Source organism: Pongo abelii, chromosome 8, assembly GCF_028885655.2.
Source record: "Pongo abelii isolate AG06213 chromosome 8, NHGRI_mPonAbe1-v2.0_pri, whole genome shotgun sequence".
Taxonomy (NCBI): domain Eukaryota; kingdom Metazoa; phylum Chordata; class Mammalia; order Primates; family Hominidae; genus Pongo; species Pongo abelii.
Window position 1 is genome coordinate 93,970,948 of NC_071993.2, and position 26,850 is coordinate 93,997,797.

The 26,850-nt window shown below is 39.6% G+C and overlaps 1 protein-coding gene across 11 annotated transcripts in view; it reads right to left on the reverse strand.

Moving 5' to 3' along the window:
- The window catches only part of SGMS1 (sphingomyelin synthase 1), a 319,772-nt gene that overhangs the window by 174,948 nt on the left and 117,974 nt on the right, over positions 1 to 26,850 (reverse strand). Inside the window, exon 4 of one of the 11 annotated variants that reach the window (XM_063727647.1) lies at positions 426 to 603. The exons of the other annotated variants lie outside the window; for them this stretch is intronic. The gene's annotated coding sequence lies outside the window, so the exon portion shown is untranslated. The remainder of the gene's footprint in view (positions 1 to 425; positions 604 to 26,850) is intronic. 11 annotated transcript variants of the gene reach the window in all.

Consider the following 26,850-nt stretch of genomic DNA (forward strand, 5'->3'; position numbering starts at 1 on the left):
TAAGTAACCTGATGCATAAAAATACATTTACACAAAGGATTTACACAGCAGAAATCATAAAGATTCTTGCAAGTAAAAGTCTCCTACTGAGATTAAAAATAGGAATTTATTTTTGTATTTTACAAAAATGTTATTTAAACACAATTTTTCAAAGCTACAACAATCGATTCAATTAGGAAACCATTTCAAGCTTCACACATATGTAAAATTGCCCCTGTTGTAACCACATAGTGTACTTAGATTTGGGGAATTAAAGATTTCATGTTACTCCCATACAAGGTACAGGAACCACCTTGATCAGTAAGATCAGTCCCCTCTTTCTCCCATTTAATTTCCAACCTTTCTTTTCAGGGGCCATCCACCCCCCAACCAGTTCCTAGATGCCAGTCACATTCCATTAAAAACCCTTCTTTGTCTGCAATTACCTTTGGTTCTTTGCTCCAGAATTTCTCCAGCCTTAAATATGTTAATGAGTATAGTGAATTTCCAGTAATGCACCATCTTTTGCTCTCCGGAACTCCAAGGACTACATCTTAGAAATTAATGTCCTAGTGAAACTGATTCACTTAGCTTGGCTCCTGGGTTCTCTCCATTGGATGTATTCTTCAGCCAAAAGATAAGTGTCCATCCAGGCCAGCCATATGCAGAGACAAAGAGGACCTTACTAGCAAGTATGATCTAAGGTGCCCAAGAATCATTCATGCACTAACTCACTGCCCTGATGTCCTAGATTTGCATGATTAAAGTACTAACAACTATGGGCTACCAAGCATTGTGTCCCTTAGGAGTCCCAAGTCAAAACAGAAATCTAGCAAAACTCTTGGATATCGAACAATATATTGGAGATTAACTGTCGAGTTAACAGAAAAGTGACTTTCTGAGCTAAATTTTTTATATTCTCCTTTAGCAAGTGAAAATCTTTCTGAACTGTATTATACTTTTTTCTTACTTCTCCCATGTTTGCAAAAGTAATAGATTTCATTGACAAATATTTAGAAAATAAAGACACACATAGGCAACAAAAATTACAAATAATTTGTAATTTGCCCTTGGTCAAAAGCACTTACATTTTGAAACATTTCTTACTGGTCTCTTTTAGCACACTACCAAGGGAAAATCTTTGATTCACTGATGTATATATATTTTTTATATATATATCATTATATGGATACATCCTTTAATGGATGTTTGGATATTTCTCATAGATAAAAGAGCAACACCACAAGTATTTCTTGATTTCTACAACTGAAGTACATCTTAGAAGGAATCTATTTCTTTCGTAAAATCATATAATAATTTATGGGCCCATGAGGAGTATCCCATTTAAAGGGCTCTAATTAGGAATATTTTTGTAAAACTCATTTCATTAATTATCTTCCTTTAAATCCCTTCAGCCTTTTACATTCTATTAGTTCTTCTTTCTCATCAAACAGACTTATTTATGACATTTTCAACCTAAAACAAAGAAAGAAAGATGAATGCCTATAGTATACAGGAACATAACTCATGCAGTGAGTACTACATGAGAGGATACTTCACAGGAGAGTACCTCACCCACACCCACACTGGTAGTTCAGCAAAAGCTTCCTGGTTTTGGTCCACATGGTCCACATGACATTGAGCTAGGTCTTAAAGAAAACGAGAGTATTAAGCAGTCGATTCACTGATGTATATCTTAAGCACCAAGAATATCCTGGCAGTTAGTGCTAAATAAACGCTTACTTGGTTGCTTAGAAGCAGCTGTGGTCAGCAGCTCCCACCGAGCAGAACGAAAACGGCAAATGAATCCTGCACCTTCAACTGAGGTATCCAGATTCTCTCACTGGGACTGACTAGGTAGTTGGTGTACCATGGAGAGTGAGGAAAAGCAGGGTGGAGCCATGGCCCACCCAGGAGCTGCACAGGGCAAGGGGAACTCCCAACCCCAGCCAGGGGAGGCATTGAGTGATTGTGCTACCCCACCCAGGAAACCATGCTCTTTCCATAGATCTGTGCAACCGTGGATCTGGAGATACCCTCGTGAGCCCATATCACCAAGGCCTTGAGTCCCAAACACAGAGCTGTGCAGACTTTCAGTGGCCTCTTGGGTTGTGGCCAGTGGCAGCAGGCTGAAGGCTACCTAAGATGACCGAGTTCCTGTCGGGGGGGGCCAGCCACCATCACTGCGGCCCTAGTCAGCTGTTTTCCCCTGCCAGTGCTAAAGAGACTGGGCAGTTTGGACCAGGAGGAATTCCCCACAGCACCGCACAGTGGCTGTGGCAGATCACGGCCAGACTGCTTCTTTAGGTGAGACCCAGATCCATCCCTTCTTACTGGGCAGGGCATCCCTGCGGGAATTTCAGCAACCCCAGCCAGGGATTTACGAACAAAACTCTGATCTCCCTGGGAAGGAGCCCCCATGGGGAGGGGTGGCCACAGTCTCTACAGTTCAGCAGACTCAATCTTTCCTGCCTGCTGGCTCTAAAGATTGTGGGCAATCTGGACGGAGATTGAGCAGTCTGGACCAAGGGGATTCCTCACAGCCCAGCACACCCACTTCGCCAAGAGGCGGCCAGAGTGCTTCATCAAGAGGATCCCTCATCTTGTGCGTCCTGATGGGGTAAGACGCCTCAACAGGGGTCATCACACACCTTATACAGGAGTGTTCCAGCTGGTATCAGGTCAGTGCCCTTCTGGGACAGAGCTCCCAGAGGAAAAACCAGGCACCCATCTTTGCTATTCTGCAGCTTCCACTGGTAACACATCCAGGTGTGGGAGGGACTGAGGCAAATATTCTGGAGTGGACCCCTAGCAAACCACAGCAGGCCTACAGAAGAAGGGCCTGACTGTTAAAAAAAAACCAACAGAAAGCAACAACAACAACATCAACAAAAAAGACCCTACAAAACCCTGTCCAAAGGTCAGCAGCCTCAAAGATTGAAGGTAGATAAGCTCACGAAGATGAGAAAGAATCAACTCAAGAACTCTGAAAACTGAAAAAGTCAAGAGTGTCTCTTCTCCTCCAAATGATCACAACACCTCTCCAGCAAGGGCACAGAACTGGGCTGAGGCTGAGATGGATGAAGTAACAGAAGTAGGCTTCAGAAGGGGAGTAATAACAAACATCACTGAGCTAAAAGAGCATTTTCTAACCCAATGCAAAAAGGCTAAGAATAATGATAAAACATTACAGGAGCTGTTAACCAGAATAATCAGTTTAGAGAGGAACATATATGACCTGATGGAGCTGAAAAACACAACATGAGAACTTCACAGCACAACTACAAGTATCAACAGCCGAATAGACCAAGCAGAAGAAAGAATGTCAGAGCTTGAAGACCATCTTGCTGAAATAAGACAGGAAGACAAGATTAGAGAAGAATAAAAAGGAATGAGCAAAACCTTTGAGAACTATAGGATTACGTAAAAAGACCAAACCTATAACTGATTGGGGTACCTAAAAGACATGGAAAGAATGGAACTAAATTGGAAACATACTTCAGGATATCATTCAGGAGAACTCCCCCAACCTAGCAAGACAGGCCAACATTCAAACTCAGGAAATACAGAGAACACTACTAAGATGCTCCAGGAGAAGATCAACCCCAAGACACATAATCATCAGATTCTCCAAGGTCAAAGTGAAGGAAAAAATGTTAAGGGCAGCCAGAGAGAAAGGCCAGGTAACCTACAAAGGGAAGCCAATCAGACTAACAGCAGAACTCTCAGTGGAAACCCTACAAGCCAGAAAAGATTGGGGGCCGTTATTCAACATTCTTAAAGAAAAGAATTTCCAACCCAGAATTTCATATACGGCCAAACTAAGCTTCATAAGCAAAGGAGAATAAAATCCTTTTCAGGCATAAGCAAAGGAAAATAAAATCCTTTTTGAAACACTGAGGGAATTCGTCATCACCAGGCCTGCCTTGAGTGAATTCCTGAAGGAAGCATGAAATATGGAAAGGAAAAAACATTACCAGTCACTAAAAAATCACACTGAAGTACACAAACCAATGACATTATGAAGCAACTACATTAACAAGTCTGCAAAATAACCAGCTAGCATCATGAGGCTAGGATCACTTGACAGGATCAAATTCACACAAAATACTATTATCCTTAAATGTAAATGGACTAAATGCCCCAATTAAAAGACACAGAATGGCAAGCTGGATAAAGAGTCATGACCCATCTGCACTGTATTCAAGAGACACATCTCACATGCAAAGATACACATAGGCTCAAAATAAAGGGATGAAGGAAAATTTACCAAGCAAATGGAAGGCAGAAAAAGGCAGGGGTTGCAATCCTAGTTTCTGACAAAACAGGCTTCAAACCAACAAAGATCAACCAAGACAAGAAAGGCATTACATAATGGTAAAGGGTTCAATTCCACAAGAAGAGCTAATTATCCTAAACGTATATATGCACCCAATACAGGAGCACCCAAATTCATAAAACAAGTTTTGAGGGGTTTTTTGTTTTTTGTTTTTTTTGAGACACAGTCTCACTCTATCACCCACGCTGGAGTGCAGTGGCATGATCTCGGCTCACTACAACCTCTGCCTCCTGGGTTCAAGCGATTCTCCTGCCTCAGCCTCCTGAGTGGCTGGGATTAGAGGCATGCACCACCATACTTGGCTAATTTTTGTATTTTTAATAGAGGCGGGGTTTCACCATGTTGTCCAGGCTGGTCTTGAATGCCTGACCTCAAGTGATCCACCCACCTCAGCCCCACAAGGTGCTGGGATTACAAGCATGAGCCAGCATGCCTGGCCAGATTCATAAAACAAGTTCTTAAAGACCTACAAAGAGACTTAGACTCCCTCATGATAACAGTGGGTGACTTTAACACTCCACTGTCAATATTAGACAGATCACTGAGAGAGAAAATTAACAAAGATATTCAGGACTTGAACTCAGCTCTGAATCAAGTGGACCTGATAGATATCTATAGAACTCTCCTCCCCAAAACAACAGAATATACATTCTTCTCAGTGCCACATGGCAATTTACTCTAAAATTGATCAAATAATTAGAAGTAAAACACTCCTCAGCAAATGAAAAAGAGCTGAAATCATAACAAACAGTCTCTCAGACCACAGCAAAATCAAATTAGAACTCAAGATTAAGAAACTCACTCAAAACCACACAACTATATGGAAATTGATCAACCTGCTCCTGAATGACTCCTGAGTAAATAATGAAATCAAGGCAGAAACCAAGAAGTTCTTTGAAACTAATGAGAACAAAGAGACAACATACCAGAACCTCTGGGACACAGCTAAAGCAGAGTTAAGAGGGAAATTTACAGCATTAAATGACTACATCAAAAATCTAGAAAGATCCCAAATTGACATGCTAACATCACAAGTAAAAGAACTAGAGAAGAAAGAGCAAACAAACCCCAAAGCTAGCAGGAGACAAAAATAACCAAGATCAGAGCAGAACTGAAGGAGATAGAGATGCAAAAAAACCCTTCAAAAAATCAACAAATACAGGAGCTGGTTTTTTCGAAAATATTAATAAAATAGATAGACCACTAGCTAGACTAATAAAGAAGAAAAAGAGAAGAATCAACTAGACAAAATAAAAAATGATAAAGGGGGTATCACCACTGACCCCAAAGAAATACAAACAACCATCAGAGAATACCATAAACACCTCTATGCAAAAAAAGTTTAGAAAATCTAGAAGAAATGGATAAATTCCTGGACATATACACCCTCCCAAGACTAAACCAGAAAGAAATTGACTCCCTTAATAGACCAATAACAAGTTCTGAAATTGAGGCAATAATTAATAGCCTAGCAACCAAACAAACCCAGGACCAGACGGATTCACAGCTGAATCCTACCAGAGGTACAAAGAGGACCTGGTAGTATTTCTTCCGAAACTATTCCAAACAATCGAAGAGAAGAAACTCCTCCCTAACTCATTTTATGAGGTCAGCATCATCTTGATACCAAAACCTGGCAGAGATAATACAAAAAAGAAATCTTCAGGCCAATATCCTTGATGAACATCTATGCAAAAGTCCCCAACAAAATACTGGCAAACTGAATCCAGAAGCACATCAAAAGCTTACCCACCATGATCAAGCTGGCTTCATCCCTGGGATGCAAGGCTGGTTCAACATATACAAATCAATAAAGATAATTCATCACATAAACCAAAGACAAAAAGCACATGATTATATCAATAGACACAGAACAAGCCTTCAACAAAATTCAACATCCCTTCATGTTAAAAACTCTCAATAAACTAGGTATTAAAAGAACATACCTCAAAATAATGAAAGCTGTCTATGACAAACCCACAGCCAACATTATATTGAATGGGCAAAAGCTGGAAGCATTCTCCTTGAAAACCAGCACAAGACAAGGATGCCCTCTCTCACCACTCCTATTCAGCATAGTATTGGAAGTTCTGGCAGGGCAATAGGGCAAGAGAAAGAAATAAAGGGTATTCAAATTTTAAAAAGAGGAAGTCAAATTGTCTTTGTTTGCAGATGACATGAGCCTATATCAAGAAAACCCCATCATCTCAGCCCAAAAGCTTCTTAAACTGATAATCAACTTCAGCAAAATCTCAGGATACAAAATCAATGTCTAAAAGTCGCTAGCATTCCTATACACCAACAGCAGACAAGCAGAGAGCCAAATCATGAATGAACCCTTATTCACAATTGCTACAAAGAGAATAAAATACCTAGGAATACAGCTAACAAGGGAAGTGAAGGACCTCTTCAAGGAAAACTACAAACCACTGCTCAAGGAAATCAGAGAGGACACAAACAAATGGAAAACCATTCCATGCTCATGGATAAGAAGAATTAATATCATTAAAATGGCCATACTGCCAAAAGTAATTTACAGATTCAATGCTATTCCTATTAAACTACCATTGACAGTCTTCAGAGAATTAGGAAAAACTATTTTAAAATTCATATAGAACAAAAAAAGAGCCCATATAGCCAAGACAACCCTAAGCAAAAAGAACAAAGCATGTCCAGGTGTGGTGGCTCACACCCGTAATCCCAGCACTTTGGGAGGCCAAGGCAGGTGGATCAATTGAGGCCAGGAGTTCGAGAGCAGCCTGGCCAACATGGTGAAACCCTGTCTCTACTAAAAATACAAAAATTAGCCAGGTGGGGTGGTGCACACCTGTAGTCCCAAATGCTTGGGAGGCTGAGGCATGAGAATCACTTGAGCCCAGGAGGTGAAGGTTACAATGAGCCAAGATCCCACTACTGCATTCCAGCCTGGGCAACAGAGAAAGACTCTGTCTCAAAAACAAAAAGCAAGCAAAAGAACAAAGCTAGAGGCATCATGCTGCCCAACTTCAAACTCAAAAACAGGCACATAGACCAATGGGACAGAATTGAGTACTCAGAAATAAGAGCAAACCTCTACAACCATCTCATTTTTGATAAACCTGACAAAAACAAGCAATGGGGAAAGGATTCCCTATTTAATAAATGATGCTGGGATAACTGAGATAGCCATATATAGAAAATTGAAACTAGATCCTTTCCTTACACTTAATACAAAAACTAACTCAAGATGGATTAAAGACATAAATGTAAAACCCAAAACTATAAAAACCCCAGAAGAAGGCAACACCATTCAGGACATAGGTTCAAGCAAAGATTTCATAACGAAAACATCAAAACCAATTGCAACAAAAGCAAAAACTGACTAATGGTATCTAATTAAACTAAAGAGCTCCTGCACAGCAAAAGAAACTATCATCAGAGCAAACAGACAACCTACAGAACGGGAGAGAATTTGTGCAATCTATCCATCTGACAAAGATCTAATAACCAGAGTCCACAAGGAACTTAAACAAATTCATAAGAAAAAACAAATGACACCATTAAAAAGTAGGCAAAGGACATGAAAAAACACTTCTCAAAAGAAGATACTTATGCAGCCAACAAACGTGAAAAAAAGCTCAACATCACTGATCATTAGAGAGATGCAAATCAAAACCACTAGATACCATCTCACACCAGTCAGAATGGCAATTATCAAAAAGTCAAGAAACAACAGATGCTGGTCAGGCTACAGAGAGATAGAAGTGCTTTTACACTGTTGATGGGAATGTAAATTCATTCAACCATTGTGGAAGACAATGCGGTGATTCCTCAAAGATCTAGAACCAGAAATACCATTTGACCAACAATCCCATTACTGGATATATACCCAAAGGAATATAAATCATTCTATTATAAAGATACATGCACGCATATGTTCACTGCAGCACTATTCACAATAGTAAAGACACAGAATCAACCTAAATGCCCATCAATGATGACTGGATAAAGAAAATGTGGTACACATATACCATGTAATACTATGCAGCCATAGAAAGGAATGAGATCATGTCCTTTGCAGGGACATGGATGGAGTTGGAGGCCATTATCCTTAGCCAACTAATGCAGAAACAGAAACCCAAATACCACATGCTCTCACTTATAATTGGGCGCTAAATGATGAGAACATGTGGACGCATAGTGGGGAACAACAGACACCAGGGCCTATCAAAGGGTAGAGGGTGGAAGGAGGGAGAGGGACATGGATGGAGCTGGAAGCCATTATCCTCAGCAAACTAATGCAGGAACAGAAAACCAAACACTGCATGCTCTTATTGATAAGTGGGAGCTGAACAATGAGAACATATGGACACAGGGAGGAGAACAGCACACACAGGGTCTGTCAGGGGAAGGGGGTGGAGGGAGAGAGAGCAGATGGAAAAATAGCTAATGCATGCTGGGCTTAAAACCTAGGTGATGGGTTGCTGGTGCAGCAAACCACCATGGCACATGTTTACCTATGTAACAAACATGCACATCCTGCATGTGTACCATGGAACTTAAAATAAAAACTAAATAAATAAATGCTTACTTTATGTATAATTTTTATATATTATTTTAAATACTTTTGCATAGTTTGTACACATTTTTTATGCCTTATATCTTTTGTATGTTTCTTATCTTATAAATTCATTCATTTTATAAGTTTACAACTATATATACTACCTCATAGTCTTTTTCATTTCAGAACACATGAATGTACTTCTAGGTCATTAAACTATTAAATATTCTTCCACATTTATGTCCCTGTCCTCACTTCCATTTTTTTGAGAGATGGCTGATTCAGTGCTTTGTGGAGAGCTGAGGTGGTTTTTTCCTTATAACAGAAGAGTTACTCAGGTTCACTGCCGAATTTTAGAAAACATAATTGGGTTTTATCCAATTGAAGGCCTCATACACATACTATTTTACAAGTATTTTCACTACAGTGTTTTCTGAAAATTTTCTCATCTCCTTAAACATGTTTTTGAGGATATTTCCTGATTTTTATTTTGCTTTTATTTTATTTATTTATTTATTTATTTATTTATTTATTTATTTACTGAGACTGAGTCTCACTCTATTGCCCAGGCTGGAAAACAGTGGTGCAATCTTGGCTCACTGCAACCTCCGCCTCCCGGGTTCTAGCGACACTCCTGCCTCAGCCTTCCAGGTAGCTGGGATTACAGACGCCCGCCACCATGCCCAGCTAATTTTTGTATTTTTAGTAGAGACGGGTTTTCACCTTGTTGGCCAGGCTGGTCTCGAACCCCTGACTTCAAATGATCCATCAGCCTCAGCCACCCAAAGCGGCTGGGATTACAAGTGTGAGCCACTGCACTCGGCCTATTTCCTAATTCTTAAAACAAGAGCCTCCAGAACCCAATTTCATATAGTCTTCTTGAGACAAGGTCATCATTAGAACACTGATTACAGTAATATGCCATAGCTATGGGTACAGATGATATGCATATAAATCAGAATAAGCAACACCAGCATATACCCTAAATTTGTTTTATTCTTTTGAAGAAATTAATATCAGGCTTTTTAATCAGTGGTCTCTCATAAAAGTCAAAGAAACATAACATCAGTATAGGTGGTCTACAAAATGAGTTAATAATCCAGACTTTTCCCAAGTAACATTCTCGTTCTCCATATAAGACTAAAGAGGAAAAAGAAAGAAAACTTATTTTCCCATTACTATGCTTGGGTAATTTCAAAACAACCTCTGTGATTTCTGAATCACTAATGGAAAATCTTTGTCAACAGCTTCAATTAACTTCTTTTTCCCATAGTCAGTAAGAAATGCAAATCCCTCAACACCTCTCAATTTGTATCAGGATAATTGAGGTTTTTCCAACACCTGCCAATGCTCTCCTATCATTCATCAGGACACCTTTCTGCATTGGTCATAGTTTCCTCAAGCTCTGTGGCTCACTGATTATGATCCAAATTTCAGGCCCAAGCAATTCTACGAGATTAAAGATGCTTTTTAAAAAGCTATAATCATTTGGTGATCTTCCCTGAATAATGAATAAACTTCTTCATTAAATATGTTCCCAAAAATTTCATATTCTACAGGCATACTACTAAACAAATGAGACCGGAAGTGTCAGACAAAGAGAGAGGATGTATTTGCCAAAACTAACCTCTAACCCTGATTCTACAGAGTGGACACTACAATCAATTAATTATTGAAGTGGGCATAAGGAATAATCTTTTAAGTTATCTTTCATTGAAAATACACAAAGGGTTTGGAGACCACCAGCACCATAAGCAATAGGCAAAATATATACCAAATTCACACACAGAACTTACAACTGCATCTTCCACATGACAGAGACACTCAACAAATTATCTGAAACATGTGGATGTTCTCAAACGATAACATTTTTCATTCACCATAAATTCTTTCCCTCCATGGGAACCTTCAGGGTTAATATATGTGATATTATTCAACCTGCTTCTTAACCTACTTAAATTTGGGGAAAGCCTGATTCACAAACACCTGCTAGGGTGAAAGTGACAAGTCTCATGTAAGCATCCAGTTCTGTCAGCAGTATAAAACTGCTTAAGGGAAAGGCCATGTTTGAAATAGCTTTTCCAAAATAGCCACGAACTTGTTCTGCAGTTCCATGGTGTGCTGTTTCAACTCAATTACATCAACCCTCCAAACGTTTCCCTTTGAAAGGTCAAAATCACTCATTAAAAAATAAACATGGCGGCCGGGCACAGTGGCTCACGCCTGTAATCTCAGCACTTTGGGAGGCTAAGGTGGGTAGATCATGAGGTCAGGAGTTCAAGACCAGCCTGGCCAACATGGTGAAACCTCATCTCTACTAAAAATACAAAAATTAGCTGGGCGTGGTGGCAAGTGCCTGTAATCCCAGCTACTTGGGAGGCTGAGGCAAGAGAATGGCTTGAACTCGCGAGGTGGAGGTTGCAGTGAGCCGAGATGGCGCCACTGCACTCCAACCTGGGTGACAGAATGAGACTCCGTCTCAAAAAATAAAAATAAAAATGGCTTAGTCAAATACATTTGCCTGAAGCAAACTGGTAATGCGAAGAAATGGCCCTAGCCTCAAGTTCAGAGACATGACTTAAGTCCAGTCAGCTATCAATTTGCTTTTTGACTTTAAGAAGGTCTTTGTCATCTCTGGGTCTTAGAGACAGCGAGTTTTAATCTACTAAACAGAGAGTTGGATGAAATACTACTCTTATGTGTGATTCTGTATTAAAATGATTTGCATTTATAATTATTCCTAATATTCTAAATTATGAGCTAGAGTCAAGTTTCATTACTGTTGATTAAAACATTGCCATGAGAGGTGATATAGTATAAGGGTAAAAGACCAGCTTTGAATTTAAGAATGTAAATATGACACCTAGAAGAAGGCATTAGAACTATGTGGGGGCATTTTTAGACGGCCCAGTCATCAGAATCCCTACTGGCATTTAGTGGGTGGGTCCAAGGTAGCTAAATGTCCTGAAATGTGTGGGACAAGCCTACATAGGAGCAACACTGAAGAATCTCGATTTCACATCATATGGTTTCTCATTAGCTCTGTGACCTTTAATGACCTAAGCTGAAGTTATTTAATTCTAAGTCTCAAATTCCTCAAAGGTAAAATGGAAATAGTATTATCAATCTCAAAGAATTCTTGTGGAGGCCAATGTGTAACTTCACGGTGTGGGTTTGAAGCAAATCCTTGCTCTACCGCTTACTATCTGTGGGCTCAACTTCTCCAATTTCCTCATCCATAAAACAGGCAAAAAAGTTGCAGGAATGTGATAAGTAGTGACTGAACACATGTTAGCTATTATTAATATCAGTGTAGATGTAATTATTGATAAGTGCTCAGTGGGTACTCCCACTCCATGGCCTCTCAAGACCATGTTATGGAACCTAGATACACACGTTCCAAATCTCAATAACTACACCCAGCTCAGACCACCCTTGACAAGAACAATTAGTAAAAAAGAGTAGTGCTTATTCATTAGTGATATTAATTGATATTTTAGCAAACTGTCTTTCAAAACAAATCTGTAAACTGCTATTTAAAGAAAAAAAAAGCAGCAGCAGCAGCCAGGCATGGTGGCTCACACCTGTAATTCCAGCAATTTGGGAGGCTGAGGCAAAAGAATCAGCTGAGCCCAGGCATTCAAGAGCAGCTGGGGAACGCAGGGAGGCCCCATCTTTACAAAAAGGAAATTTAAAAAGAATACAGCTGGGCATGGCAGTACGGGCCTATAGTCCTAGCTAATTGGGGGGCTGAGGAAGGAGGATCCTTGAGCCCCACAGATCGAGGCTATAGTGAGCTATGACAGTATCACTGCATTCTAGCCTGGGTGACAGAATGAAACTTTTCTCTCAAAAATAAATAAATAAGAATAAGCAAATAAAAATAAAGACCTTCCACTAACAGATACTCAGCACATTCCTCATATTTAAGTATCAGAAAGTTCCTCATCCAGCAAAGTGAATGGCTCCCATGCTCATCATGGTTGCCTACAGTTCCTGAGTTTTAATAGGGCACTGATGGGTCAGAATTAAAATTGTGCTGTCGTAAACTAAAAAATCTAGAAGAAATGGATAAATTCCTGGACACATACACCCTCCCAAGATTGAGTTGGGAAGAAATTGAATCCCTGAACAGACCAATAACGAACTCTGAGATTGAAGCAGTAATAAATACCCTACCAACCAAGGAGAAGCCACAAACCAGACAGATTCACAGCTGAATTCTACCAGAGATACAAAGAAAAGCTGGTACCATTCCTGTTAAAACTATTCCCCAAAACTGATGAGGAGGTACTCCTCCCAATCTCATTCTATGAGGCCAGCATCATCCTGATACCAAAACCTGGCAGAGATAAAACAAAAAAGAAAACTTCAGGCCAGTATCCCTGACAAACATTGATACAAAAATCCTCAACAAAATACTGACAAACCAAATCCAGCAGCACATCAAGAAGCTTATGCATCACCGTCAAGTATACTTCATCCCTGGGATGCAAGGTTGGTTCAACATATGCAAATCAGTAAATGTGATTCATCACATAAAAAGAACTAAAAACAAAACCAACATGATTATCTCAATAGATGCAGAAAAGGATTTTGATAAAATTCAACATCCATTCATGTTAAAAACCGTCAATAAACTAGGTATTGAAGGAACATACCTCAGAATAATAAGAGCCATCTACAACAAACCCACAGCCAACATCGTACTGAATGGGCAAAAGCTGGAAGCATTCCCCTTGAAAACTGCCACAAGGCAAAGATGCCCTCTCTCACCACTTCTATTCAACATAGTATTGGAAGTTCTGGCCATGGCAATCAGGCAAGAGAAAGAAATAATGAGAAGAGAGTCAGTCAAACTATCCTTGTTTGCAGATGACATGATCCTGTATCTAGAAAACCCCATCATCTCAGCCCAAAAGCTTAAGCTGATAAACAACTTCAGCAAAGTCTCAAAATACAAAATCAATGTGCAAAAATCACTAGCATTCCTACACACCAACAATAGTCAAACCAAGAGCCAAATCAGGAACAAACTCTTATTCACAATAGCCACAAAAAGAATAAAATACCTAGGAATACAGGTAACCAGGGAGGTGAAAGACCTCTACAAAGAGAAGTACAAACCACTGCTCAAAGAAAGTCAGAGATGAAACAAACAAATGGAAAAACATTCTGTACTCATGGATAGGAAGAATCAATATTGTTACAATGGCCATACTGCCCAAACCAATCTGATTCAATGCTATTCCTATTAAACTACCGTTGACATTCTTCACAGAACTACAGAAAACTCTTTTAAAATTCATATGGAACCAAAAAAGAGCCCCAGCAGCCAAGACAATCCTAACGAAAAAGAATAAGAACTCCACCACGGGCCAAAAGACCCACTTAAACACCTATCTCTCTATCTGTAGGAAAGAGAGCTCTTCTCCTTCTTTGACCTTTTAAACCCCTTCTCTTAACCTCACTTCACCTGTATCTGTGTCCTTGACTTCTTTGTCATGAGGCAACGAACCTCGGGTATTACCCCAGACAACCATGCTGCTTCAAAACTATACTACAGGGCTACAGTAACCAAAACATCATGGTACTGTTAGAAAAACAGACACATAAACAAAACAAACAGAATAGAGAACCCAGAAATAAGACTGCATACCTACAGCTATCTGATCTACAACAAACCTGACAAAAACAAGCAATGGGGAAAGGATTCCCTATTCAATAAATGGTGCTGGGATAACTGGCTAGCCATATGCAGAAGATTGAAACCGGACCCCTTCCTTACACCATATACAAAAATTAACTCAAGATGGATTAAAGACTTAAATGTAAAACCCAAAACTAGAAAAGCCCTGGAAGACAACCTAGGCAATACCATTCAGGACACAGGCACAGGCAAAGATTTCATGATGAAGATGCCAAAAGCAATTACCACATAAGCAAAAATTGACAAATGTGATCTAATTAAACTAAAGAGCTTCTACATAGCAAAAGAAACTATCAATAAACAGACAACCTACAGTATAGGATAAATTTTTTGCAAACTATGCATCTGACAAAGGTCTAATATCCAGAGTCTACAAGGAACTTAAATAAATTTACAAGAAAAAAAATGTATCTTTTCAACAAACATGTATCTTTTCAAAAGAGATACATGTGGCCAACAATCACACGGAAAAAAAAAAAAAAACTCAACATCGCTGATCATTAGATAAGTGCACATCAAAACCACAATGAGATACCAACTGACACCAGTCAGAATGGCTATTATTTCCTATTTTGTTTTTCTGAGACGGGGTCTTGCCCTGTTGCCCAGGCTGGAGTGCGATGGCACGATCTTGACTCACTGTAACCTCCACCTCCCGGGTTCAAGCGATTCTCCTGCCTCAGCGTCCCATGTAGCTGGGATTACAGGTGTGCACCACCATGCCCAGCTAATTTTTTGTATCTTTAGTAGAGATGGGATTTCACCACATTGGCCAGCCTGGTCTCAAACTCCCGGCCTCGTGATCCACCCACCTTGGCCTCCCAAAGTGCTGGGATTACAAGCGTGAGTGCCTGGCCAGAATGGCTATTATTAAATAGTCAAAAAATAACAAATGGTGGCGAGGTTCTAGAGAAAAAAGAATGCTTATACACTGTTGGTGGGAGTGTAAATTAGTTCAACCATTGTGGAAGAAAGTGTGTTGACTCTTCAAAGACCTAAAGACAGAAATACCATTTGACCCAGCCATTCCAATACCGGGTATACATTCAAAGAATAAAAATCATTCTATTATAAGATACCTGCATGCCTTATGTTCATTACAGGACTATTCACAATAGCAAAGACATGGAATCAACCTAAATACCCATCAATGGTAGACTGGATAAAGGAAACATGGTACATACACACCATGGAATACTATGCAGCCATAAAAAAAGAACAAGATCATGTCTTTTGAAGGAACATGGATGGAGCTGGAGGCCATTATCCTTAGCAAACTAACACAGGTACAGAAAACAAAATACCACATGTTCTCACTTGTAAGTGGGAGCTAAATGATAAGAACACATGGACACATAGAGGGGAACAGCACACACTGGAGCCTTTCAGAGGGTAGAGGGTAGGAGGAGGGAGAAGATCAGGAAAAATAATGAATGGATAGTAGGCTTAATATCTGTGGGATGAAATAATCTGTTCAACAAACTCCCATGACACCAGTTTACCTATGTTAAGAAAAAGGCCGGGCGCAGTGGCTTACACCTGTAATCCCAGCACTTTGGGAGACTGAGGCCGGCGGATCATGAGATCAGGAGATCGAGACCACCCTGGCTAACACAGTGAAACCCCATCTCTACTAAAAAAAAATACAAAAAAAAAAAAAAAAATTAGCTGGGCGTGATTGCAGGCGCCCGTAGTCCCAGCTACTTGGGAGGCTGACGCAGGAGAATGGCGTGAACCCAGGAGGTGGGACTTGCAGTGAGCTGAGATCACACCACTGCACTCCAGTCTGGGCAACAGAGCGAAGACTCCATCTCAAAAAAAAAAAAAAAAGTTAAGAAAAAAAAAAAAAAGATGTGCTGTATCTGTCAAAGTGTGGAAGAGGCTTAATTAATGATTATACTTCTCTGAAATAAAATTTGGCTAAAATGCCTTAATTTGAGGAGAAAATGTTTAAATAGACTGTGATCTATTTGATCCACACTTTTTCACAAACGCAAGCAGGATCGAAACCATGTTAATCAAGTTAAATTCTATAAAAAGACTGGTCATTTATACAATAGATGTTCAAAATCTAGCTTTACACAGACCAACAGTTAGGCTCCCAATATTTAAATGTACATATAAACATAGAAGTTTATTCTACAGATATACTGAAACATGTGTAAAATAACGAATATAAGGATATACTTCTCAATATTATTTATAAAAGCTCTAAGGTTTAAGTAGGGGGCTGGCTAAAAACATTTTGGTAATTTCATATGTTGAAATTGTCCAACTATATTAAAATAAATTGAATAGATTTCTCTGGCTGATATGCAATTGTCACCAAGAATTATATTAAAAAAAAAAGAGTAAAGTTTGGAATAGTATGCATATTATATACAGAACATGTTTGTATCTGCATAGAACATATATGGAAGAATACATAAGAAAATTTGGCCTATCTCTGGGGAAGGCAAGGGAGAACTGAGACGAAATGGAGGATTTTCACTTTCTGCATCCTTCTATGTTGTTTACAGAGCTTTTTAAAGCCATGTGCACGTATTAATTAAAAAATGAACAATTTTTTAAAAATAAAAGCGCAGACACTCCATACCTGTCGGTTTTCCTTTATACTGAATCCAGTGTGTTACATGATAAGCATGACCAATGCAGACAGATATTACAGTTCCTTGCTTCTTTGCAAAACCACCAACCACCTTTCCTAAATTTGAGTAGATGAGGCACATGCTTTGCACTGTTGCCTGTAGGAAAAGGGCCTACAAAACATTTGAAAAGTGTGTTTTTGTATTCTGGTATAAATAATTCTTTAATGGCTCTAAATGTCTTTCTGCCTTTATTGTCAAGCCGGCAGTAGTACCAAGTACACTGTCTTGCATAAACTTCAAAAAAAGCACTCTGCTGGTCGATGGCTGTTCTTTATCCTCCAGCCAAATGCCTAGGGGACTGTATGAACCTATTCATATCAGTAAACATCAATGTACAGCTTCCTTACCAGACAGAATCACACTGTGTACTCTGCCACCACTCCACACTATGCCCATCACCAAACACTACCCAGAAAAGCAACGAGGCACACAGCACTAGTAAATGCCCCATTTGTCCTGTTCCTCAACAAAACACAAGCCAGCCCACTTAATAATGTCCAGAAGCTGTTATATATTCCAAGTAGGAACAGACATGGCCAGAGCTGCCTCATGGCTCCCAGATCCCAGTTTAAAGACAACCCTAGGCCTTCCTATATCACATTCTAGGTGATCCCCTGGCTTTGGGAGAATAAAAACAGCTCCTCTCTACCAGTACCTAGGCCTGGCTACCATCTCAAATTCATTATGAGCTGTGTGATCTTAGGCAAACTGCTTAGCCTCTCTAATCCTGGATGTCCTCATCCGCAAAATGGTGCCAGTAATGTCACCCATCTATAGCTCACAGAGCTACAGTAAGAATAAAGCTTTTGGCATCCAAGTAGTCATCCATGCATGTCAACTAATGTCACTACCAACATCTTTAGACACAAACCCACAGCAGCCTCCTGTTTGGTCTCCCTAATTCCACTCTAGCTTCCACCCACTGGTAAAAGTGATCTTAAAAGGGGATATGGTAAAATCATCCTCCACCCTTCTTCCAACACTGAAACGTAAAGACAGCTCTCCACTGTCATTAGAATGAAGTCCAGAAGGCTCGATGCAAACCTCTCCAAGTCTCAACGATTAACGATGAGAACTCTTCCTCCACCCACACCTCTCTTCCCCACAATAGGGTAGCCTTGACAGATGATCCTAATTCTCCTTTGATGACATTTTCAAACTTACAAAGTTGTCTAATAAGGATCATTATGCACTTCAGTGTGAGCTCCATTCACCACTATACTGCTCACATAGCTATCAACTAACAAGAAATGTTGAGGACTCATCTTTTCAAGAATTACAATCTATACAACCCATAATAGTGTTAAAGCTGGAAGACATGACAAACAAGCTTCAGTGTTCTATCATATTAAACTTGTCCATATGGAGCTGAACAGAACCAGTGAGATTATGCAAGAGAAGCCAAAAGGTAAGTGACTATTAAATACCAGATCCTGGCCGGGCGCGGTGGCTCATGCCTATAATCCCAGCACTTTGGGAGGCCGAGGCAGGTGGATCGCCTGAGTTCAGGAGTTCAAGACAAGCCTGGCCAACATAGTGAAACCCTGTCTCTACTAAAAATACAAAAAATTAGCCGGGCATGGTGGTGCATGCCTGTAATCCCAGCTACTCAGAAGGCTGAGGCAGGAGAATCATTTGAACCTGGGAGGCGGAGGTTGCAGTGAGCCAAGATCGCACCATTGCACTCCAGCCTGGGCAACAAGAGCAAAACTCCACCTAAAAAAAAAAAATTCCAGATCCTTCAGTTGAGAGGTCAGACCAGATGATTCATCCACCTACCATCTAACACTGTGCCTAACTGAAATGCATGACTTTCAGTTACAGGTTTCACTTTGGACATATCTGTTTACCTATTTGAATGTGAGCCCCAAGTTATTTTTATATTTTGCTTTTCCTCTCAGGCTGAGAAAGCTGCTGCTAAAAACTCTCAGAGTAAAAGTATGCTGATATCACACTCCAGGGAATTTAGTTTCTAAGAAAAGCCCACTCATTTTTAAAACACAAGATGAAGAGAACACAGACTTCAAGCAAGTTGGGAGTTAGGGAAATATAGCTCAAGGTCTCAATGACTTGCCCACCACCCCTGCTTTTTCAGAAATGCTGTTTGGGGGAGGGGATCATGGTAACTTAACATGGGAAAGATGTGATCGGATAAAATCTCTTTTATCCTTCAGAGGGAAGAGGAATTCACAACCAATCACTTCAATCCTTATTTTCTTTTTAAAGTATTATTTTTATTGTGGTAAAACATACATAACATAATTTATCACCTTAATCATTTTTAAGTATATAGTTTTATGGCTTTAAGTACATTCACATTGTTGTGTAACCATCACCACCATCCATTTCCAGAGCATTTTTAACATCCCAAAGAGAAATTCTGTACCTATTAAACAGTAACTCCCCTCTCAGCCCCTGGAAACCACCATTCTACTTTCTGTCTTTGTGAATACACTAGGTACCTCATATACATATAAGCATATAGTATTTTTACTTTTGTGACTAGCTGATTTCACTTAGTATAATGTCCTCAAGGTTCATCCATGTTGTAGCAAGTGTTAGAATTTCCTTCCTTTTTAGGGCTGAATAATATTCCATTGTATGCAAACATTCTATTTTGTTTACCCATTCATCCATCAATGGGTATTTAGGTTGTTTCCTCCCCTTGGTTATTATGAATAATGCTGCTATAAACTGGGGTGTACAAACATATCTTCAAGAACCTGCTTTCAATACTTTCAGGTCTAAACCCAGAAGTGGAATTGCTGGATTACATGGTAGTTCTATTTTTAATTTTTTTCAGGAACTGTCATATTGTTTTCTATAGCATCTGTACCATTTTACATTCCCACCAATAGTGCATGAGTGTTCCAATTTCTTCACATCCTGGCCAGCATTTGTTATTTTCTGGGTTTTTTAATAGTAGCCATCCTACTGGTAATTCTTTAAGCATTTTAATTTTAAAACTGGCTAATTGTATTAAACTTTTGTCCCATCTATGCAATTGGCTAAGAATATTAGAAAACCTGGGGGTTTCACGAGTATGCTACTATTCGCTTTCTGAGAGGTAATTTTAATAATAGCAGCTGAGATTAAATTTTAAAAATAAAGCTTTGGACACAAAACCATCCTGTATTCAAATATGAAACAGCTACTTCTGAAGCAAAGTAGGTTCCCTAAGCCTCGGTTTTCTCCTTGGTGAAATGGAGCTATGAATATCCATTTCTTAAAGTTCTTGGGAGAATTCACTTACGAAATTGTACAAAGCACTTAGCATGCTCTCTGGCTCCTAAGAAGCACTTAAAGACAGATGATGATAAGGAGGAGGAAAGTCTCATTATTGCTGGAATACCACTAAAAGTTAAGTCACAAAAAGGTCTCTTTAGCATTGAAATATACATATCCTTTCCTCAACTACTCCCAGATGACCCTGTTTTACAATTCATATATATACTCACCAAACCTCAAGATTGTCACTGTAGACAAGATAGTATTTTCTTATATACAAATTATAAACATAAATATTCTTTTCCCAAAGGCAGGATATTCAGGTAGGACAATAAACAGTGGTAGCACATCACAAAATTATACCTTTTTTTTAGTTTGAAAAAGTGGTAACAAGAACTTGTCATATATTTTAAGTTATACTTAATTTAGTTACAGCAAAAAGGTAGAGTGCACATTGTGAGACAAGATTGGTTTTCCCTCTTCTCTTGATTAGTTAATTAAAAAGTTAATGCCAAATGGCTATATTTTAAACATATGGCTTAGGCTAAATTCACATATTGTATTTAAAAAACCAGCTTGATCAGCCTGGCGCAGTGGCTCACGCCTGTAATCCCAACACTTTGGGAGGCAAAGGTGGTGGATCATGAGGTCAGGAGTTCGAGACCAGCCTGACCAACATGGTGAAATCCCATCTCTGCTAAAACATACAAAAATTAGCCAGGTGTGGTAGCATGTGCCTGTAATCCCAGCTAGTCAGGAGGCTGAGGCAAGAGAATCGCTTGAACCTGGGAGGTAGAGGTTGCAGTGAGCCAAGATTGCACCACTGCACTCCAGCCTGGGTGACAGAGCAGGACTCCATCTCAAAAACAAACTAACAAACAAACAAAAAAAAAACAAGCTTGATCTGTTGTAGATTTCCTGTGTATCTTTAACTTGGAATTTTTATCAGGCTTCTCATTTAAATTCAAATAATCTATGGGAAAGTCTCAGAAATCACTTAACCCAAGCTGCCATCAAATAGCTGCTGTTCTGTTTATAGAAATTTACTAATAAATTATAGTAAAATATAAAACAGTTGGGAACCTGAAGCAATTGTGAAAGAAGATGAATGCTTACTTCTCATTTAAAGAAATCAAATAAATGAAAGTCGGTTTTAAAATAAAGGTTAAACCAAAAGGGTACTAACTCACCATCAAAACACTTCCAGACCCTCTATGAGTGTGTGTGCCACGTACTTTTCTAAGCACTTACATTGACACCTTTAATTTCTACATAAGGATTCTGATTTGGGTTCCATTAATATTACAATGCACTTTAAATTGACCCTTAAAATTGTGACACATTAACTTGATTCATATACTCCACTGAGAAATATTCCTGTGAAATAGCACTCCAAAACCTTAATTATGTTACTGGCTTCAGGTTTCCACCACCTTGGCTAACGTAAGTCCATACTAACTTTTTTCTTCCATCCACCCAGAGACATGGTTCAAAACATCAGGATGCCTTGATAATGGCATTAGTTTAGGTTTATTAGCTCAGGAAATTCTTTCTGTTGCAATCATTGTTCCATTAAAATTCTTTAAAATTACTCTGTAATTCCAGTAACTAAGGTATATGGGCATGTAATCTTAAATATTTCTATGGTAGTTCAAGAGTAATGAGGGATCTCATCTGATTTTCCAAAGAACCAATTAACCAATGCTAGGAAGACTCAGGGTCACATTTTGAGTATCTATCAACCCTGGGTCTCAGTGATTATGGGGGCCAGCCAGAAGGAATGGCCTCCTTCTCTCTCATCCCATGTCATCCTCTTCTGCAATTTATGCTCTGGCAATAATATCTATACTTCCCCCAAATGTGCCCTGCTGTGGCACCCTCACTCATGCCCCTTAATCCTACTTGGAGTAAATTCTCATTCTTTTCCAGCATACCAGCATCTCCCTTGCAAAGTCCTTCAATTCTGAGGAACAGAGAAAGGAGAGAAGGACAAGTCCACAAACTCTATCATTCTAACAGCGAATGAAAGGGGTTCACAATGATCTAAAACTTAAAAAGGAAACTATGTACATTATCTATTTTCTACATTTTATATAAAACTTTATATTATATACAAAAGTACTCTGTTACATTTTTTAATTAGATAGAATGCTTGGTGAAACACGTTTGATTTTTTCCTCTTCTCTGAGTTCATTAAGGAAATTAATTTGCAGAGATAATTCTATATGATTCACACACAGACCAAAAAAAATTAGCAGGCAATTCTTGAGCTAAAACAGCTTGTAAATAAACATCATGAATATGGACAAAATGTGAACACCCACAAGGCAAGTAGTGAAGAATTCCGCCTACATAAATCTACTGAGTCATACTTTAATTCAACAAGTTGTCTCTGAGTCCTGATAGGGCGTTCTGTCCTATGTTTGGTGCCACAGGAGTTTCCAGAAACCTCAAGACCAGGGCCCTACTTTCAAAGAGGTTAGACAATGTGGTAAGATGTTAAAATTCATGGTATCATTGAAACCCTAAGAAAAATTCTTAAATTACTTTTTAGATAATAAGACATGATTATATAAACAATTAAAATTTTAAGTATGGGTATTCAACCAAACTGCACATCTTGCTTCACTGTCCATCATTGTTGTATGTTTGCTGGGGAAAGGGAGGAGTTGGGTTTTTTTTATTTGTTTCTTTGAGCAGAGGGCCTCCCTTGTGGACACAGACTATGTTTCCACAATGTACTGTGTTTGCAATTTAGAAATATGTGGGGTTGGCCTTGCCTGCTGGCTGTCAACAGGAACTGAGTGCCCAGGCCCCTGGCTGTTCTGCCACAAAGTCCCTCCTCCCCCAGAGGCCTCTCACCTGACAAGATAGCAATCTGTAGCTATAACTGATCAAAACTGCTTACCTAGGTAATCATCTCTACTGCCTGCAAAAAGATGACTCTTGAATTTCCACCTCCAGCCTCTCCCCACACAAAGATGATTTACAAATGAGGAAAGAAAAAAAAAAAAATAGACAGCACAGCAGAAGTCAGTAAAGAACACTACTGGCCCAGGCTCCTCCCTAACTGAGCTCCTGAGGGAAGTAAGGGAGAGGAGAGGTGTCATCCCACTGAGAGCCCAGTTCCTTCTACCTGCACATGGAAGGGAAGAAAACAAACTCACCAGCATGCTGACCCTACCCTTCTCTCTATCTGGAAAGTTTAGTCTTTTAGGCATACCCACAGAGCAGCAAATATCTGCCCACATTTCACATTTTCCTAATGCGTTTGTTCTAAATTCACCAAAATCTTAGTATTCTACTCTTTAAAATTGTGCAGATACAAAATTTTGTCACAGGAAAATATTAGGGAAAAAAGAAGAAGAAGAAATACTTTCCTTTTCAGTCCCCAGGTCCCTAACATCAAATGTATTTATGTGGATGCCCTCAAGACCTCACAGGCTTTTTCTAAAGGAAGTAAAAATGTGCAACTTTCTAAATGTACATCAACTTTTCCATTTTAAAAATAGTCCCCAAAAGTGGACTGATTTGTTACTGGTCAGAAAATGAACGTATCACCCAAATAAAATTCTCAGCACAGATCCAATCTCTCCCATGATGCAAACAGAAAGAAAGTTACAGTTAAGCGCAACCCAAAATGTAGTGAAATAAAATATCATATGAAACCATGACCGATACAAAAAATGGCTGCCAGAGAAAATTCCTTAAATCTCCAAAGAATCATGTTTTCCAACCCTACCTAGCATGGGGAGAACTACCTTAACTGAATGCGAGAATCCTGTATTCCTTAAAGACATGTGAACTCTATTTGTAATGTCTACAGAAAGCTCAGCCCTGGGAGTAAAATTTTAGATGTTCATCTTCCCTTGTCACTGATGGGGAAATGATTACTTACTACCCGGGCCAGAGAGGGAAAATGAACTTGCAGGCTTATGTGAAAAAAGCAAAATGCTGTTTTTCTAGAAGAGCTGATTAAGAACACGCTAATTGTCCTAAGTGTAGCGGAGTGAGACCTTGCTCCCTAGTTCCTGTCAGGCCTCTGAGCCCAAGCTAAGCCATCATATACCCTGTGACCCGCATGTACACATCCAGATAGCTGGTTCCTGCCTTAACTTATGACATTCCACCACAAAAGAAGTGAAAATGGCCTGTTCCTGCCTTAACTGATGACATTATCTTGTGAAATTCCTTCTCCTGGCTCATCCGGGCTCAAAAGCTCCCCTACTGAGCACCTTGTGACCCCCACTCCTGCCTGCCAGAGAACAACCCCCTTTGACTGTAATTTTCCTTTACCTACTACCCACATCTTATAAAACGGCCCCACCCCTATCTCCCTTCGCTGACTCTCTTTTCGGACTCAGCCCGCCTGCACCCAGGTGAAATAAACAGCCTTGTTGCTCACACACAGCCTGTTTGGTGGTCTCTTCACACGGACACGAGTGAAAGTTCCCAGCTCGTGGAGGAGAGAAGAGCAGTTCTGTGGGTTTGGCCTTAGACAACAAAGGCTAGGGTTCACTGCCCCATGCAGACACAGTCCACAGGCACTGTCACTCTGACAGCCTGATATCACTAGGGCCTGAGAGACTGGGCAAGACAGAGGGCTGTCAACATATGTTGACCACGTCACTGTCTGCACTTAACAGAGCAGATTATCAAGATCATAGAAGTTTTGTACAGAGAAAAAATGAAGGCCAGGCTGGCTGAGTGACTTACGCTGACTGACACTATGCAACTTTGTGGCTACACATCCTCTCGTGTTTTATAAGCATGTTCTACCTGCATTGATATGAGCGAGGATTCTGAATAAGACGGCCTACATAAACAGTGCCCATAGCTCCTGTCTGAAAATTGGGACACAGTCTGACAAGTATAAACAGACATCTGGAATTCATCATGCAGGGTACCTGAAACCAGGACAGGCTCAGAAAATGCAGGGTGTGTCATCACCCTACCTACCTCACTAGGCTCCCAGGCCCCTCCCCTGGAGAGCTGATTCAGTAAGTCTGGGTGGTGCCTGAGAATCTATATTTTTAATAAGTGCCCTGAGGAGATTCTTAAGCTTAGGTAAGTTTGGGAAACACTGGATTGGACTAATTATACTTTGTAACACTTAGCTTTCTCAAGATAGTTCCTACCTTTAAATCCCATTTAGCACTGTCATCAGTTATGTTAGCTTATAAATGGTAACAATAAATGAATTTTATTTTATCTTAATCCCCCAAATAACATAATTTTGATAATATCCATTTTAAAGAAAGAAGTTAAGTAATTGTGCAAGCTCATACAGCTGGTAAGTGACAAAAGGCAATTCTCCAGGAAGAAGGATGGGAAGATGGGGTAATAGGGAGGGAGAGGCAGGGATTTAAACAGAGATCTAACTCTAACAGCTATACTTGTAACCACTATATACACAGCCTCCTATACAAACATCAATCCTCTTCATTTTTTTAAAAAAAGTAATGGCGGTTGACTTATTTCTAAAAGTCAAAAAGGTTTAGAAAAACATTTCTGAGTTATTATTCCTTTCTGGCTATACAGAGACCCAAAGATCCAAAAATATCTCTTAACAAATTGTTTTTATCGAATGCTGCTCTCAAATTTCTCTTTTGATGAAGTTTTGATCCTAGCCTCCATACCTCTCCCCAGTAGTAAACAGATACAATAAAAAAGTCAACAGCTTGGCCAAGTGCAGTAGCTCATGCCTGTAACCCCAGTACTTTGGGAGGCCAAGGCAGGAGGCCAGAAATTCGAGACCAGTGCAGGTAACATGGCAAAACCCCATCTCTATAAAAAGAAAAAAATACAAAAATTAGCTGGATGTGTTGGTGTGTGCCTGTAGTCCCAGCTACTTGGGAGGCTGAGGTGGGAGGATGGCTTGAGCCTGGGAGGTAGAGGCTGAAGTGTGCTATGATTGTGCCACTGCACTCCACCCTGGGCAACAGAGTGAGACCCTGTCTCAAAAATAAATTCAGAAAATTAAATTAAAAAGTCAACAGCTCCTCCCATAGAAACAATTAGAGGAATTACAATAGGTTATAATTTAGCCCAAAAATCTAGTCAATATCAGATAGAGGTGTAGATTTTTATACCAGTTTATAATGAACAAAGAAGTCATATTCAAACATTTTTCTAGCTGCTCTGTTCTGTCATGCCTAACACTGAAATTTTTTAAAAGAAGAAGAAAGTCCATCCTTTCTATTCTTCCTGCCTTAAAAAAGACCTGTTATGTCAAGTGAACAGTACTCCTACACCCTTCTCCTCTCCAGCCTCAGGTTAATTTAAAAAGTCACTCAAGTTTGAAAAGGACACAAAAACTATAACCAAAGGCAAACTCATGATTCTTTCAACAAGTACTTATTGAGGGCTTCTAATATGCCAGGCACTGTTCTAGGTGCTATAGATA